At 35.9% G+C, this 12,706-nt stretch overlaps 1 pseudogene; it reads right to left on the reverse strand.

Moving 5' to 3' along the window:
• Nucleotides 1–11,100: 11,100 nt before the first annotated feature.
• Nucleotides 11,101–12,670, reverse strand: LOC109019880 (annotated as a pseudogene).
• Between the last annotated feature and the right edge of the window lie 36 nt (nt 12,671–12,706).

A 12,706-nucleotide genomic window follows, 5' to 3' on the forward strand; every position in this document is an offset into this window, starting at 1 on the left:
TGTGATATATAATGTGTGAAGATGATGAATAAAATTTTTCTATTTATATATATAAATTATAAAGAAATCTCTTAGCTAAAGTTGCCTCAATTCAGGCTTTCAAATCTGTCATTTCCTTTGGGAATTTGTTTCCTATTATCTTCTCAAAGACTGTCACCTCGAGTTCTTCAAAGCAAAAGATTTTAAGAGAGGTGTAGAGACTATCATTTTTCATTCTATAGTTGTGGATCGAAGAGATGGAAAATACGTTGTATGTTGCAGTGGGAGAAAATGTGAAAGAGAGCAGAGCAATCCTGTTGTGGGCATTACAAAAATCTGGAGGAAAAAATATTTGCAACGTGGCTGTCCCGACAGCAGTGCACTGAGAGAAAGAGAGCGAGAGAGAGAGAGAGAGAGAGAACGGTGAGAGAGAGAGAGAAAGAGAGAGAGAGACACTAGAGAGATGAAAAACGGTGAGAGGGATACCATGTGAGATGCTCACCGAGGCAGCAAGAGATAGCAACAAGGTGGTTGGGGCGGCAGCAGATCACGGAGTCGTTGGGCGTCAACGCCACTGGACATCCCCTGCCGTGGCTAGCGTCACCGAAAGGGTTGAGTGGTGCTCTGTTTTTGGCAAGTGAAAACAGAGGCCTCTTAGCTTGCGATGATGGCTTGAGTTTCACGGTGAAGGGTGGCGGCAAAGTGGGTGGAATCGAGGGAACGTGGAAGGCTTGCATGGTGGTGGTGGTGTGAACAAGGCAATGGCTGGGTCGTGCAAGTACGTGGGGGTTAGTGGTCTGCAGGGGGGTCTCACAATGACAGCGTGTGGTTTTGGGGTTGAGAGGGTGAGCAGTGGCTCGTGTGTCCATCTGCGAAAGCCACAGGTTGGCGTGATGGTGGCCATGCGGAAAGGTTGGCGATGCTGCAGCAATGAGTGATGGCCCTGGGCTACGATGTCTGCATGGAGGTTTGTAGTGAACGAGAGAGACATGGATAGAGAGAGTTTGTGAGATTTGATATAGAAATGCACAGCAAGTATAAGGCAATAAAAAGTAGAGAGGGAGAGACCTGAATGATGGACAGAAACGAAAAAAAAGAAGAGAGCTCAGAAACGGAAAGGGAGTTCAAACTGCCTAGACGTGGGAAAAAAATGGAAATTTGGGTGGAGGAATTTTCGGGAGTGCAAGAACTAAAAGTGAAAAAAAAAACCATCGGAAGGATAAAATGCATGCGGAAAGACGAAGCTCTTGACGTCGTGGCTGCGTGAAAAAATAGGGAAGAAAAAAAAAATTGGGGAAGTTTATCGCTGGGGGAGGCAGGAGGGAAAAGAAAGAGAAGGAAAAAAAATATATTCAAAGGGCCGGGGCGTTACAGATACATTTCATACTGAGATTGACCGTATTGAGAAGGAAATTCTAAAACTGATCTCCAAGCATGGGATCAGGGAGCTTGTTATGGGAGCAGCAGCCAACAAGCACTATTCAAAGTAAAGATCAAGCCAAGAAATTTTCATTTTTTGTGTACTTACTATCTTGTTCCCTTTTAGTTCCATTTAAGTCCAGTATGGATATCCAAACTCAACAGAGCGTTTGAATGGTTCTGGCAAATACGTTTGCAGAGTAATGCAAACTGCGTGGATAAGGAGTTCTTACTCTTAACACTTTCTACAATTCGGAGATAGATAGATATAATTTGGGAACTCTCATCATATGTTGCCCATTAAAATTAATTTACTGAGGATTTAAATTTATAATTGAGAAATAAATGGCAGACACGAGCGATCTGATGTCTGAGACAAATGGTTGGATGAATAATTAGACATATTTAAAAGGACTGTATAAGGCAGGGGCGGCTCAAAGGCAAGGCGACTAAGGCGCTTGCGTAAGGCCCCCACTCTTAAAGTCCCTAATGGTTAACGTGGTTTGTTGAAAAAAATTGATACAAATTATTTATATTCTTTTAAAAAATAAAATTGATAGAAAATAAATATTAAAAAAGGTTAGTATTGTAACCTACACATCTAGGATATTCTTTTAACATTTTTCTATGAGTTGTAAATAAATTAATAATTAATATTTCCAAGAAACACCTTAATTATAACATAAAAGCGTAGTTATTTCAGATATACAGTAATTAAGAATAGAATATAAAATTTAGATTATAATCTCAACTTTAAATAATATTAATCATGATCTGAAAAAGAAAAGTTTTATGATTTTTTTTTTCGATTTGGGGAGGTGGTTTTGAATTTCAGACCTCTATTTTGGAAGCTGAATGTTATGACAATCAAGTCACATGCCTTTAGTTAAAAAAAAAAATTAATCTTCAAACTTACACAAAAAAAAATATATATATATGGTATGTTGTACAATCAGAATATTTGTTGATTTGTATTATATTTAATTGGAGAGTTGATTGAATTATTATATTAAAAATTTATAAAAATAATCTCGTCTTAAATTCTGGCCTTAGGCCACCGTGTGCATTGAGCCGCCCCTGGTATAAGGAATAAAGACAAATGCATCAGAGGCAACTACAGATGCTTGTTTACTCTGGCCCTGAGATACACTGCACTAAGATGCTTGTTTAAGGCATGTAAGTACTTATGGTTTGATATTTACCAGCTTCAATGATGATTTTTCTGTACCATTAAATATTGTCCCATGTCGATCTTTCACCCATTAGGCCGAGATTGCTTACCTTATTGCTTCACATTGCAGGAAACGGAAGGACCTTAAGTCTAAGAAAAGCCATCTTTGTGTGCCAGCAAGCTCCTGTTTCATGTAGCATTAAATTTATCTGCAAGGGCACCTCATCTATACCAGGTTAGTTGATGCTTTTTTTAATTGTGATTTTTTTAATTTCTGGTACATACAAATATATTAACAAAGCAGATGAAATGCATGAAAATGTTTCGTTTTTATTTTGTTTAATTGTTATAAGCAAACTTGCATTATCAAGAAGTTGAAAGATATAAGGAGAGGATGAGAGCCTTGACAAAAACCAAATTACAGGTGTCACACCAGCACAATAAATAAAGGGAAATAAATGAGTAAATGGGAAATGGAGCCAAATTAATGGTTTTTGGCAACTTGCAAGTGCTGTATATAGCTGTGCCAATGCATTGGCCTCATATGCTAATGGAAATGAGGTGGGGATGGTTGGGGTGAGGCAAGTGTGGCAGTAGAAGCGAAGGATCCGGGTTGGTGCATAAGGATCACGAGCGACATAGGTGACATTGAGGTCCACACGTGACATAGATTGGAGTGAAAGTGATCGGAGATGTTAGATCTGCTGTTGTGGAACTCACCATGTGTAGCATGGTAAAAGCCCAAAAGCAATAGATCAATCCTCAACCATCCAAAAAGCATTAAAAAACAATAATAGCTTAAAGAATATGACACTTAGGCTTTGTGGGGGAGGGGGAAGGAAGAAGGTGTCCCTCCCCTATTTGTCGAGGAGTGGGGACTCAAGATTTCCTAGTGACAAGGTCTCCTTGAGAGACGAAAGTTGTAATTTAAGATGGACTACCAATGGTGTCAGACCATTGGTGAAGGGACCTGCTGAAGTTGCACATAAAGGATCACCAGAGGTGAAGCGACTTGATGTCATACCATCGGAGATGACTAATGGAGTTGTCGAGGAGGTACGGGTTTTGAACATGGATTTGGCATTGGTGCAATTGGATACTGTGTCTGGGGATATTATGGCTCCCCTAGTCTCTCTTCCTCTAATAGCGGATTGGATTCTATCTAAAGTTAACAAGATTCAGCAGTTCATGGGAATTTCACATGGAGGAGGTGAAGACCAATTTAAAGAACTAATTACTGCAATCGAGGCAAGCCACGTGCTTGAAACCAAATCAAGTTTCAAGAAAAGTAGGAAGTTACAGCTTCTTTTTTCGGGAATCAACTACGACGCTAAAGGTGTTGGCTCATCTAGAGGGAAATCTAAAGGGAGGGCATTGTGAAGAAGGGAAAACAAGGGGTTGGGGTGGGGTTTTTGGGTAGAGTTTTAGTTCTAAGGGAAGCAATGGGTTGGGGTCAGGATTGCTGTATTTTGGGTTGTTTTTCACGGGCTTTTTGGGTTATTAGGGGTTTTCTATTATGGGCAAGGTGTTCTCTTGTATACATTCAGTATACTTGGTTACTCCTTTTGATATATATATAATATTTTTACTTATCAAAAAAAAATTTGTTTTTAAGTGTGTGTGTGTGAGAGAGAGAGAGAGAGAGAGAGAGAGAGAGAGAGAGAGAGAGAGAGAGAGAGATGGTACACTTTCAACTAATCAACTAAAGCTAGCAATTCAATTCAACTTTGACTCTATGTTAATTGCTAATGCAAGGGTCATATCCATATAGGGAATGTATCCTAAATACTACTGATGCTGAGATCAGATCCTCGTGCTGGAAGTAAGTCAAAACACTAAAGATGGACAGTCCATGGAGTGGGCATTATCATCATCTGTGGGGCAAAAAAACCAAGTAGTTCCCATCAATCCAGACCAAGACTCATTCTGCATTGAAACTACCAATGGAATCAGGGCAGATATTTCATCTGCTAATTGTGCTGAAGAGCTCTCAAGTCCATGGAGCAGGTTGAATGAACAAGGGAGTTCTGATGACTGTGGTAGGCTTTCAAGTAGGTATCCTCCAAGTCCAGGTCATTCTGCAAGCCAATCATGTCAAGTTATTGACATCGATATGACTCCATCTTTGAGGGTTGAGGGGGTTGAGAATGGATTGAAGTTAAGTTCGTTTACTGAATCCAAAGAGCATTTTCGACATTCATCCCCTCTTACTGTATGTTATGTCAATAGCTTCCATAATCTCAGGTTAATTTTAGATTTTACAAGAAGTATGTCACCTTTCTCTCTAGCACTAATCATCTGTATTGATTTGGTGACCATATTATTTGGGAAGATTTAAGTTCTTAATTGTTTGGCTTATTCTACACTACAAGGAATAAACCTATTTTCGGCGACGACTTTCGCCGCAAATAGAGGAAACTATCGCCGGAATAAAGTAATTCCGGCTAACTAAGCTTGCCCCAATGCCGCCGCTGTTAACCAGCCAAGTAAGACGTTTTGTGCCGAGTTCGAGAACGGACAGAAATGCTTTACATTTCTGGCGATATATACTCGCCGGAAATATTGTATATATCGCCAGTAAAGATCTTTAGCATAGTTGCTCAAGTCTATTCCGGTGACTAAAAATCACCAGAAATACAATATTTGCTGCCAACTTAACTTCGCCGCAAAAGTTCCATTACTGGCGATAGAAACACTAGATGATTATTTCGGCGATGAAATAGTCGCCACAAATAATCCTTACTCGCTGCATTTATTTTCGGCGAGTTACGTTCGCCAGAAATGGTATTTTTTTTATAAAAAAAAAAAACCAATTATGTTTGCTTGTATTTTGTCGTCCTGTTATTTTTCCTGATATTTGTAATTTCATAACAGATAATTGCTTGCTAATAAATTATAAATACTAAATTTGGATAAATTTATATCTGATTGCACATATAAATTATATGTCAACATCATTCAAATAACATCAACGTACATATTTAAAATTCACCAAGATTTAAGTGTACGTTTTACATAATACCATCAAACGTATCACAATGGAATATAAATTTACAAATATTTTTCGTTCAAACTATAAATGTCTAACAGCAAGTTGCCTTCATGAATGCACCAGCTTCTTCATTGCAAGTGTTTTTCTTTCTAATCACCATATTCCAACAAGTATGGGAAGAACTGAATTTGGTTCACCGATTTGACTTTAAGTGCTTCAAAACAACTGTAAAGAAATGCAATATATTTCTGCAAAAACATAATATTCAAGGCCCAAGTTACAAGGCATTCAATTAATAAAAGATAGCATCTCTTCTTTTTCCTTTGCATCTCTAACTAAAATATATATATTGTATATATTATGTACATATATAGAACACGTAGAAACTCTCTGACAATTAATATAAGGGTCTCACCTGAAATTGGGGCTACCTTTTACATGATTCAGAAGACTAACGAGTCCATTTCAGAAAGTCTCTACGTATGCTAGCTCTTTAGTCTGGTAAAAAGCTAGCTTCCAAAATCACAGTACCCAATGTGAGAAAAATCCAACACTTGGCAATTTGATCCTACCAAACAAAGTACGCACTAAAAAGAACAAATTATATGGGTGAAAAACCATATGCACTTATGATTTTTTATATGAGAAATACATAATTTGCATTTATTGGAACTAATAAATACCAAGTCCGCTGCACTCACCCAAGGTGATTTCCTCTATGATATCTCGCATTCAACAACTTCATTTACCAAACAAAAAAAAAATCAGAATAATGATGAAACAAGTTATTTATTCTTAGTCATATAGATGTTGAAAGATACATAAAAAGCAACAATGTCAGAACAAGAATAAATGAAAATTTGCAGGTCAATCAGGTACTAATAATATTATTAAAAGGCTACGTATGTACTGATAACTTACCTTACTGTAGCAATTTCATTGTACATTGATGGCCAAGAACTTCCAATGTGCATGTTGGTGGCAAAAGCAACGTACATCTCCAGACAAAAGCTATAAAATATCCTCAAACCAAAAAATATACTACCTACCCCACACCAGTAACTGATGTACAAAAGAGGAGGTTCTGGAGATATGGGAGAGATTTTGTTGTTATATTATTTTAACTTTCATCTCCTTACCAAAATTGACAAAAAATTGTTACCCTCAAATTTAGTAACTGGCTATGCAGGTCCCTGAGTCTCTTTATGAGACTCTCCCTGGGTCTGCCTCTCTAACTCATATCTCTCCAAAAACTTGTCGTACTTATCTTGTTTCTCCATTAATAACATGACATTCACTCGTAAGTCATCATGTAAAGCCTTATAATGTGCAGTTTCTTTCTCACTTCTTTCTACACGTTCAGTTAATTCTACTATTCGAGCATTAGTTGATTGTCTAGATGACTAGGGAATAACCATCTCGCCAAGACCCGTACATACCCTGGCCTGTGGCCCAAAACTTCCTTAAATATTGTTGCAGCAACCTCCTTAGTTCACTTCTCAGGCTCCAGCTCTGCCATCTTTGATGCCCTCTCATTCTATCAACCATTGGAAAACATCACACAAGTTAATTGCTCGTAATATGTACTTAGCACTAAAAATATAGACATCAGTTTATCTCAAACATCATGGGATTTTACTTAATTAACACTCACATATTTCTCTTCCGTCATGGGAGTCACAAATTTGTCATTCTTCTTTGACCACCTGACTTATTTAAAGAAATCAACCAAATTCTCCTCATTCCCAGACTGCAAATAAAATAAATTACACACTAACTTAGATTGAATATATGAACACCATTATGGAGTACAAATTAAAAGAGTACAAGTAGCTAGCATTTATAATGGAACTCAAATCTGCAAGATAAAACTCTCATTCAAACTATCAAATTAATTGTTGGGATTAGACTTACAAAGTACAAACAATAACGATTGTTGAGTGTTTTTTCTGTTTTTTCATAACTAAATGTGCAAGTAATTATATTAGTCATTGATATATAGAGAACTCAAAGGAAATACACAACTTTGAAGAAGCCTAACATATCACGCAGCACAAAAAAATAATAATGTTACATATAGTCGGTGTGCATCTTGCAACCAAAATGGAGACTTACCCTCATCTCCATTAGCCGCACAAATGACCTTCGTCCAGCTGTGTGATTGTTTTGTTGCTTCTCCCTATTACTTTATTTCGTTCAGACATCCACTGCAATCACATAGGACATGATATACATCCATTGAATGTAGAGGTGTCAAGAGGATTATATGACTAAAAACATAAGTGGATATAGTTTACTATTTTAACAAAAACTAACCGTTCTAACTAACATTTAATACAGGTGACTATTTTACCAAAAAATTTCACAGCATGTTAATTAAGTATACGACTGCCAACTTATCTTAAAGTCATCACTTGAATATCGAGCACATAACTTTATCCAAGTGGCTGGTGTCACCGACGGTGGCACATTCGCAAGTGCTTCTTCATTGCTTTCATATTGCTTGTAGGTTCTATGTAAATCATAGCGAATATGATTAAACCGCTTGCGTAGTGTCTTCGTAACCGTATCACGATGGTTCTTCTTGGTCCAGTCAAGAAATTAATTAAGAGTATTAATTATAATCTCCCAGCCCCACATGAAAAGAAATTAATTTTTTAATAGTAGACCCCACTCTTTTTCAAAACGACTGCACGGCGTTTATGCATTCTACGACTGTATGTAGCATTGCTCATATTTGAATCTGTAACTACAAAGCCCTATACAATCCTCATATATAGGACATCTTCGTATCAATGAAAGTTAAGTTTCGCATCTTCTATAGGGTTATTGAATGAATTTTATTATTTTAGAGAGTCGAGTGACCACCTGTCGCATATATTTTGAGATAACTCGGCCAGATCCCATGTATGAAGACTGAAGAGAAATAAAATAGAGGAAAGTAGAACAAAGAGAGACGTTCGTGTGGGAAACACTCTAAGCCATCTCAAATCGACGCAGACGGATCGATGTCCATCTCGGATTGGATGGACACTCTAAGCCATCGGAACCAATTTTATCTTTTCCGCTATATCTCTCACATTTCCTTCAAGAATACATGTTCATTGAATTCTTGGCCTCTACTGGAAAGTCAACAAAAATTCATAGCATTTTGTCTTGAAATTTGTCATCTACGACTCAAGCTTTGCTGCGGAATCCTTCCGAAAGAATTTGCCATAAAATTTAAGTATAATCTATAACGACCTGTATCTAGAGGGTTAGAAAATTAGTTCATATCATTTAAAATCACATCCAAACTATACATGAAGTATAAACTCCAAAGACTCTATCACATAAAACTCAGTTGTTCAAATCAAACGTATACATATTTCTACAAGAACATCAATGACTACAACATAATTAATTAAGAACACGGGAAAGTACTCTCAATATCCCAAAATAATCATACAACATTAAAAAAAAAATCATGGAATCATCAAATTAAAGATGTAATTTTTTAAGATTAGGACGTTACTTAATTTGTAAATTTTATTGATAAGATACAACTTACTTATGATGGAGGAATATATATTGTATTTACAATTATAAGCTATGACTTTAATTGATATCAAATTCAGGTTCTTAGAACCACCTTATAAGTTAGTCATTATAAGTTTAAATAGGAAACTATATATATATATATATATATATATATATATATATATAAAGTGTACTTCATAATTTAAAAGATGGGTAAGCAAACTGATTATCTAGTCGACCTTAAATATAATGTTCTTAATTGAAATACTATATATGTAAATCACGAAGGTCCTTCATAATTAAATATTAAGCTCTTTTGCATTGCCCTTAGATATATATATATATATATATATATATATATATATATATATATATATCTAGTTAGAAGAAAAAAAAGCCGAAATGGAGCTATTGCTGCGAGATAGTGTAGCCGAAAAAAAATATTTCCCATTAAATATTATTGTCGATACTTAGTAATTTCGCCGAGATATAATCTGCAGAAATGAATCAATTCATCTATAATATTTTAGCTTTAACTTGCCGGAATGAATTGAAATATTTTTTCTGTATACAATTCAGCCTGATTTCAACATCATTTTAATCTATTAAACCATCTGATCAATTATATTTCCTAATAAGCATACAATATCATGAATTAATCATCATTGAAATATATATATATATATATAGATGGTTTAAACATCCCCAACATCATACATTACTGAAAATTGTTCAAATTGAAATTGATGATAGTTTAGTCTAAAGTACTACTTAACACCTCACAATATATCAATATTGTTTTACAGGTGTCCTCCTCTCTTCAATATAGGGTAACTAGAGTTTCCTAAGCAAGCCTTGATCATCCCTTGGAAGCTGCTGGCCTTCGTCATGATCTCAAAATTGCCTTAATCTCAAAACTTCATTCTTCAACTCTTCTTCTCAAAACTTGATGCATTCTTCATTGATGTTAATTGCTGCAAACATATACATTCTTTTTTAGTTCTCAAAGTCAACCACAATGTACATTCATCATTTTCTTTATTTCTATATACATTCATCATTTCCATAATGTACACTCACTTTATTAATGCTATAATGGCTGTATTAAATAAAGGCAGCTGGCAAGCTGATTACATTAAGTGAAACAACATTAAATGTATATGATTCCTAAGCAAATAAAATTAACACGAGCATGTTTTTTTTTAATGTAAAATGCATAAAGGAAAACATTAAGTGAAACAAATTTTGAACTAATGTTGTGAGATCTCAAGTTTTCAATTAACTTGTCTACTAGGTTTTTTTCCATGTCTTTTATCTACAATGTGTAAGCATAGGTGCATGTATACATTAATTTTTTAATATAACTACCTATAATGCAGTTAATTGGGTAACTCATCTAATCACCAAAAGAAATGATAACACATCCCATCTCAGCCTCTAGGTGCAGCATATAGATAAAAATAACCAAGTTAAAGCAATTAAGTTAAAGCAATTCATGTCTAGCAATTGTATCAAAGTCATCACAAATATAGAACATAAGCAAATTAGCAATATGGATTGGTGAAGTTTACATACCCTCAGCTTAGAGAAATTATATTGCACAGTCCTTATGAGAATAATGACCATCAGGGAACCAAGAGATTTCTGATGAAGGAGGCGTTATTTGTACCATGGAACACCAGGCAATATCTGTCCACATCATCTATGTTAATACAATCCCTTTGTAAAGCATAAATGACAAATAAATATAATCCATTTATACATTTTTCTGACCTTAACACCATACCAAGCATCTTGAGGTAGAAGAAGGAACACAATGGGAAGAGTTTGTTAAGGCCTTCCAGATCAAAATCATTGACACCACATAAACTTAACATGACAAAAGTAAAAGCAACAAGTGAAGGACATCTTGTGAGCAACTCCAAATCAATGGAAACTCTTCAAAACATATGTACTACCCCACAAAAAACATGTTTCCCAATATATATATATATATATATATATATATATATATAGTGTACTACCTCCCTAGTTCTTGTTTACAAAGAGGACAAGAAGATGTAATTTGGAGCCATTGATCTATGCACTTGAGGTGGAAGACATGGGAACATGGCAACCTCCTTAATTCTTCCCTGTCCAAGTAATTGGTTATGCAAATGCAGCATTCCTGTCATTCCCACCACAAACACAAAGAAAACACGACAATCTCATCAGCACTTCAACTTTCAACACGCCAATATATTACAGATTGACTTAGAATCTACTAAATTTGTTATGTCCTATGAAAGATATTAGCTTATCTGTAAGTGTAAGTTGAAAGAAATGAGACTTACTGGATGATCATTTGCAAGGTTGGATGCTGGGAAGCTGGGAAGCTGAGAAATTTCCTCCTCGGATGCTCCTCTATCAATTGACCCCGCATTCATGTTGTATCCGACAAGGTTGCTAATCATTGGCACGCAACAGCATAGCAGCAAAAATAGCAGGAATAGAAATGAATAGCAAATTGCATTCCAAGCTAGCAGGGAGATGCATAGCACATGTAGTTTTGGGGCTCGATGGAAAGACCCAAATCGAGAGTCAAATACCCAAACATTACCCATCACAAACCATAATGCAAAGAACCATTCTAGTGAAGTTCGGCATTTGCTCATTAGATGTGAGATCCTGTATCCATTATAGCAATCAATTAGAAGGCTTCGAAAAGCACTTGAATTGTCAAAAACTCTCTGTAACACTTCCACTAAATCTATGGAAACTTGTTTGTGTGTGAAAAAAATTAAAAGCAGGCAATTCATGAGTTTGTATCTTATTTTTCATCATTTAAATATTGCTGCCAATATAAAACTTTAAGGTGGCCTAGTACAAAATATAGTGACCACCAACCATTATCGAATTGATTTGAAGTTATCTGTTATAACTTGAGGCTTTTATCATATCACTAAGGGTTCATCACTACTAAGTTGTTTGCATAATTCCTCAATAATTCCACACAAAGAACAAAATCAAAGACTTATCCTCAATAACTAGTTGCATGATGTTTTATAACTAGCTCACAAATCAATGTAATGATCCCAAAAGACGAGTTGTCACTATTAGTACAACGCATGGAAACCAATGATTTTGTTTAAGAGAAAAATATAAATGAATCATAGAAGTTGAAGGGGCGAACTGTATGTAAAGCTAGCATACCTAGATTCTTCACTGCCCCTCTGTTGTTCCACATCAGAAAGGCCAAAACCATCTCCATGATTGAGATGGCGCCGGTAGCGGCCGTAGAGTAGCAACAGACTAAGAACACATCCAATATTATAACCAATAATCCATATTCTCATTGGCCAAACAGGCTTCTCCTTGAAAATGGCTATAGTAGATGTTATGATGCTTATTTGAATCACCAAAACTATAAATTCCATCAACATCCAAGTGCTTGAATTGAAAGGATTCGAGCTAAGATCAGATCTTGATTCATTTTGGTAGTGGAATACTCTTCTTAAGAAAGAGAATCACCTTGCTCTGGAGATTCTCATCGCCATCCTTACCAAGGACGAAGAAGGTAGAGCACGAGTAGGCCTATGTCGGGTATTCATTTTGGATGATTTGTTGGACTAAAAATCAAATTCCAA

The sequence above is a fragment of the Juglans regia genome, chromosome 7, assembly GCF_001411555.2.
Source record: "Juglans regia cultivar Chandler chromosome 7, Walnut 2.0, whole genome shotgun sequence".
Taxonomy (NCBI): Eukaryota; Viridiplantae; Streptophyta; class Magnoliopsida; order Fagales; family Juglandaceae; genus Juglans; species Juglans regia.